The sequence below is a fragment of the Camelina sativa genome, chromosome 20 (assembly GCF_030686135.1).
Source record: "Camelina sativa cultivar CO46 ecotype springtype chromosome 20, ASM3068613v1".
Classification (NCBI taxonomy): domain Eukaryota; kingdom Viridiplantae; phylum Streptophyta; class Magnoliopsida; order Brassicales; family Brassicaceae; genus Camelina; species Camelina sativa.
The window spans coordinates 18,984,872-18,990,871 of record NC_141899.1 but is presented as its reverse complement, the minus strand read 5'-3'; positions in this window follow the sequence as shown (position 1 = coordinate 18,990,871).

The window sequence follows — 6,000 nt, the reverse complement described above, 5'->3', positions numbered from 1 at the left end:
GATATCTCCAAGCCTATTGTTACTCCAGTGGTACTCAAAGGCGCCAATTACTTGTTGTGGAAAAGAACCACAAAGACTGCGCTTAGTGGCCGGGGACTATGGATCCATGTCGAAACGGACCAACTCCCCAAGAAAGTCATCAAAGACGACCGTAAATAAGAAAAGGAAGAAGACAAGGAGGCTGAACTCGAGAAGGAAATCAAGTGGTTCCAAGAGGATCAGACCGTGCTTGCCATTCTCCAAAATTAGCTTGACGCACCAATCCTTGAAGCATACTAGTATTGCGAAACGGCCAAGGAGTTGTGGGAGACGCTCGCGAATGTTTATGGGAATGTGACCAACCTGACCCGAGTGTTCGAGGTCAAGAAGGCCATCAACTGCCTCCACCAAGAAGATCTAGAGTTCACAAAGCATTTTGGGAAGTTTAGGTCACTATGGGTCGAACTTGAGATGCTTCGACCAAGTACTATTGATCCTACCATCCTCAATGAGAGAAAAGAACAAGACAAGGTCTTTGGCCTTCTGCTTACTCTTAATCCGGCGTTCAATGACATCATCAAGCATATCCTTCGTGGAGACAAGCTTCCTACCCTTGACGACCTGTGCTCTCAAGTACAAAAAGAACAAGGTTCATTGGGTCTCTTTTGTGGTAAAGAAGACTTGGCCACCGCCAACAAGGGAGTCTACAAGCATGAGTACCGGAAAGTGGTAGTATGCGACCATTGCAAGAAAAGAGGTCATGTGAAGGACAAGTGTTGTATCCTTCACCCTCATCTCAAGCCGGCCAAGTTCAAGGCCAACCTTTCGCAAGAAGGACCAAGCGGTCAAGGTACAAGTGCAGCGAACCAAGGAGGGGCGGCGGCCACGGCCATGGCTGCTTCGTTTGGAGACCTTGTGAGGAAATCAGACCTGGATGTCCTCATCAAGTCCATTGCCGCACTAAAGGATTGCGGTACCACTTTCTTTGCTTCACAGCCTAGTAAATCTCTGGTTGTTGACTCGGGTGCTTCTCACCACATGATAAGTAACCCTAGTCTTATACACAACATAAAACCGGCTGTAAGTAATGTTATTATTGCTAATGAGACCGTATACCAGTTAAAGGAGTAGGAGACTTGAAACTATTTGATAAAAACTCAAAAGCTTTCTTTATGCCTACATTTACTTCGAATCTTCTATCAGTTAAGAAAGCTACTACTGATTTATATTGTTATACTATTTTTGGACCTAATAGTGTACATTTTCAGGTTATTAAGACTGGAAAGATCCTTGGAGAAGGAGATGCTAGAGGAGATCTCTATGTCCTAGAGAAAACTTCATCAAGTCAATCTAATTATTTTTCTTTTTATGTCAAGTCTTAGTAGTTGTTCAAGTGATGTGTGGCACGCTAGACTAGGCCATCCTCACTCTTGTGCTTTTGAATTAATGTTGCCTAATGTTATGTTTGATAACTCTAGTTGTGAATCTTGTATTCTTGGTAAACATTGCAAGACTATTTTCCCTAAATCTACTACCATTTATGAACATTGTTTTGATTTAGTACATTCTGATGTGTTGACATCTCCTTGCCTATCTAGAGATAATAACAAGTATTTTGTGACTTTTATTGATGAAAAATCTAAGTATACATGGCTTACCTTGTTACTATCTAAAGATAGGGTGTTTGATGCCTTTGTTAATTTTCAAAATTATGTTACTAATCATTTCAATGCTAAAATAAAGGTACTAAGATCGGATAATGGAGGAGAATATACAAGTCACAAACTCAACGATCATTTAGCTAAGCATGGCATACTACAACAAACAAGTTGTCCATACACACCACAACAAAACGGGGTGGCAGAGAGGAAGAATCGACACCTCATGGAAGTGGATAGATCGATGATGTTCCACACTAATGTTACCAAGAGATTTTGGGGAGATGCGGTCATGATGGCATGTTACTTGATAAATAGAACACCAACTAAAGTTTTACAAGACATGTCACCATATGAGGTACTAAACAAAGTTAAACCTTCTCTTGATCACCTACGCGTGTTCGGTTGTGTTTGTTTTTTTTAATACCAGGTGAACAAAGAAGTAAGTTGGACGCCAAAAGCACTAAATGTATGTTCATCGGCTACTCAACAAGCCAAAAGGGGTACAAGTGCTATGACCCAACCACTGGCCGCACTCTCATCTCTCGGAACGTGAAATTCATGGAAGCTCAGGGATATTATGAGAAAAAGGATTGGGAAAGCTTAAAAGACCTATCTCACTCTACATCAGACCGAGCAGCCAACTTGCGATTCCTCCTTGATCACCTCGGGGTTACTACACCAACACATCAAGAGGAAGTTATAGACCATGGTCCCAGTACACCATTGGACTCGAATCAACCGCACCTAGGGAGAAGTGATGAGGCCACACCACAATCTACGCCGGTTGTTGAGAACACACCAGTACTGTCCAAAGACGATCAATCCGGGCCACCGGCCAACAAAGATGATGGTGAGGCCAATCATCACAATGATACCACAATCACTGCACAACCACCACAACCTCGGAGAAGTGAACGTCTCAAGTCTTACCCGAGGGTGTACTACAACAATCAAGCGGTCGCACACCCCATTCAAGCCATATGTTCACTTGCTCTGCTCCCGCCAGATCATGTGGCCTTTCTTGGAAAAGTCGACAGCCAGTTCATTCCTCAGTCCTATGATGAAGCCAAAGACCACCAAGTTTGGGTTGATGCCGTAGCCGATGAGACTGGCGCTATGATTCGTAACCATACGTGGGACGAAGCGGACCTACCTCAAGGAAAAAGGGTCGTCAGCTCCCGTACCATCAAGTTCTTGAGTAATGGCGACATTGAACGCCACAAGGCCCACCTTGTGGCCCGTGGTTTCACCCAAACTTATGGGGCCGACTACACGGACACCTTTGCACCGGTCGCCAAGCTTCACACCGTTCGGGTTGTTCTCTCACTGGCCACCAACCTCTCTTGGGATCTTTGGCAAATGGACGTCAAGAACGCTTTCCTTCAGGGGGAGCAGAAGGAAGAAGTCTACATGTATCCACCGTCGGGCTTAGAAGATATCGTTGCTCTGGGCAAGGTTCTTCGGCTCCGCAAAGCCATATATGGTTTCAAGCAGGTCCCACGGGCCTGGTACCACAAGCTGAGCTCGACGCTTAAAACTCATGGTTTCAAACGCTCTGAAACTGACCATACGCTATCACTCGTCGTACTAATGGTGGCCTTGTGGTTGTCCTCATTTATGTCGATGACACTATCATCTCCGATGATGACAAGGACGGTATTCAAACCACTAAAGCCTTCCTTCATTCTACCTTTGATATTAAAGATCTTGGCGAGCTCAAATACTTTCTTGGTATAGAAATATAACGCTCTCCGGAGGGTTTATTTTTGTCCCAACGAAAGTATGCTCTTGATCTCTTGAGTGAGACTGGCAAACTTGGTATAAAACCGGCACCTACACCCCTTGAGGAAGGTTATCAGGCCAAGCGAAGGGGGAGCATAAGAGGCGGCATAACAATGGAAAAGATGCTCCGCTTGATCCACTAGACGCGCCATATGAAGATGTGACCCGCTATCGGTGCCTTGTAGGTAAGTTGATTTATCTCACTATTACACGGCCTGACTTGTGCAATGTTGTGAGTCAGTTGAGCCAATTCATGAAAGCACCAACAAAGTATCATTGGATTTTGGTGGAACGGATCTTAAGCTATCTTAAGGGGAGTCCAGGCCAAGGCATTTGGATGGGAAAGAACTCCAACACCGAGATTGTAGGCTATTCTAATGCGGACTATGCTGGTGATACATTAGATAGACCATCTACTACTGGGGACTGTACGTTCATTGGGGGCAATTTGGTCACATGGAAGTCCAAGAAACAAAAGGTGGTATCATGTTCAAGTGCCGAAGCCGAGTATAGAGCCATAAAGAAGTTAACTAACGAGCTGACATGGCTTAAGGCACTTCTCAAGGATCTTGGCATCGAGTCAAAGAAGCCAATCATCATGCATTGTGACAATGAAGCTGCCATTCATATCGCCACTAACCCGGTCTTCCATGAAAGAACTAAGCATATTGAAGTAGACTGCCATAAAGTTCAAGAGAAGATTGAGGAAGGAGTAACTCTCCCATGTCACACCAGAAGTGAAGACCAATTGGCGGATATTTTCACCAAGGTTGCATGTCCAAAGGTTTGCCAACACATTCATAGCAAACTTGGGCTTCTAGACCTTACTCGCCCATGATCAACTTCTCTAACACATGGACATCACACTCTTTTTCCCTTAACATATTTTTGTCCCAAGAGGTTTTCTATGTTAAGGTTTTTAATGAGGTGATGCTATGGGTTCCAAGCTTAGCCATTTCATTCGGCTAAGCTTGAGGGGGAGTATTGACCATGTTATATCTGGTCTAGGCCATGTCTGTACGGCCGTCCGTACAAGTGATCAATAACATATGGAGAAGAGACGAGGCCAGTCCACTAGAAAGCCCAAGAGAAAGATCTAGAAGTCGTCTAGTAGCCGTTAGAGGATAAGGTCACGGGTTGGTCTCACCTTGGGAGACCAAGACGGGTCGCTTTCACCATTGGGATCCGCTTGTTCTCTCTCTTTATGTCACTATCAGCAAGTTGTCGAGTGTAGAAGGGGAAACCCTAGTTTCTTTTGATATTTAAAGGCTTAAGCCGACATTGTAATGTTTACACTAATAGAATATCTCTTTCTCATTCTCTTTGTTCTTCACTCACCTCACTCTCTTCACTCTCATATTTCTATCTTTACTTCCGCTTAAACTAACACAAACAAGCGACCGAAGCCACTTCTCACGTCAAGACCAGAACATATAAGTGGCCTAGCCCTTCGGCCAAACATCAACCGCGGCAGTCCTTCGGTTAGCTCCTACGGCCGGGTCACATCTGAAGCTGAGTTTGAAGAAAGAGTCCAGATGCAATACGCGGCTACTCCCTTCAGTTAAGTGGTGGTCTTGTCGCTCCTTCGACCAAGCCTCGCCTATTTTACTTTCCCGGATAGAACTCTAAATAGAATACCCGGTCTCCCCCCTTCGTTCAAGCCCACCCCATAGCTCTCCTTCGGTGTCTTCCTTCGGCCAGACCAAGACCGAGACACCTCTTGAGCCTCCAAGACCAGAACAAATAAATGGCTAGGCGAATCGGTCCAACAGCCCCCTTTTTGAGGCTTCGGTCTGGAACTTTGGTCAAGCTTTCCCCGTAGCTGCCTAGTCTGCACTTGGTTTAGCTTTGATCCGGGTTTGATCCGGTGTTTCGGGTTGATGGTTCCTTTTTATTTTTCTATAAATACATTAAACATATTAAGAAGAGGGCTTATCTTTTGTTTAGCAGTTGTTTGATAAGCCCTCTTCTTAACCAAAGTTCTCTTCTTAATATGTTTTCTTTTATTTTCCGAACAGCTGCTAAACAAAAGATAAGCCCTCCTCTTAATATGTTTAATGTATTTATAGGAAAATAAAAAAGAACCATCAACCCGAGACAAACAGGATCAAACCCGGATCAAAGCTAAACCAAGTGCAGACTAGGCAGCTACGGGGAAAGCTTGACCAAAGTTCCAGACCGAAGCCTCAAAAAGGGGGCTGTTGGACCGATTCGCCTAGCCATTTATTTGTTCTGGTCTTGGAGGCTCAAGAGGCGTCTCGGTCTTGGTCTGGCCGAAAGAAGACACCGAAGGAGGGCTACGGGTGGGCTTGAACGAAGGGGGGAGACCGCGTATTCTATTTAGAGTTCCTTCCGGGAAAGTAAAACGGGTGAGGCTTGGTTGAAGGACAAGGGCGAAGGAGCGACAAGACCACCACTTGACCGAAGGGAGTAGCCGCGTATTGCATCTGGACTCTTTCTTCGAACTCAGCTTCAGATGTGACCCGGTCGTAGGAGCTAACCGAAGGACTGCCGCGGTTGATGTTTGGCCGAAAGGCTAGGCCACTTATATGTTCTGGTCTTGACGTGAGAAGTGGCT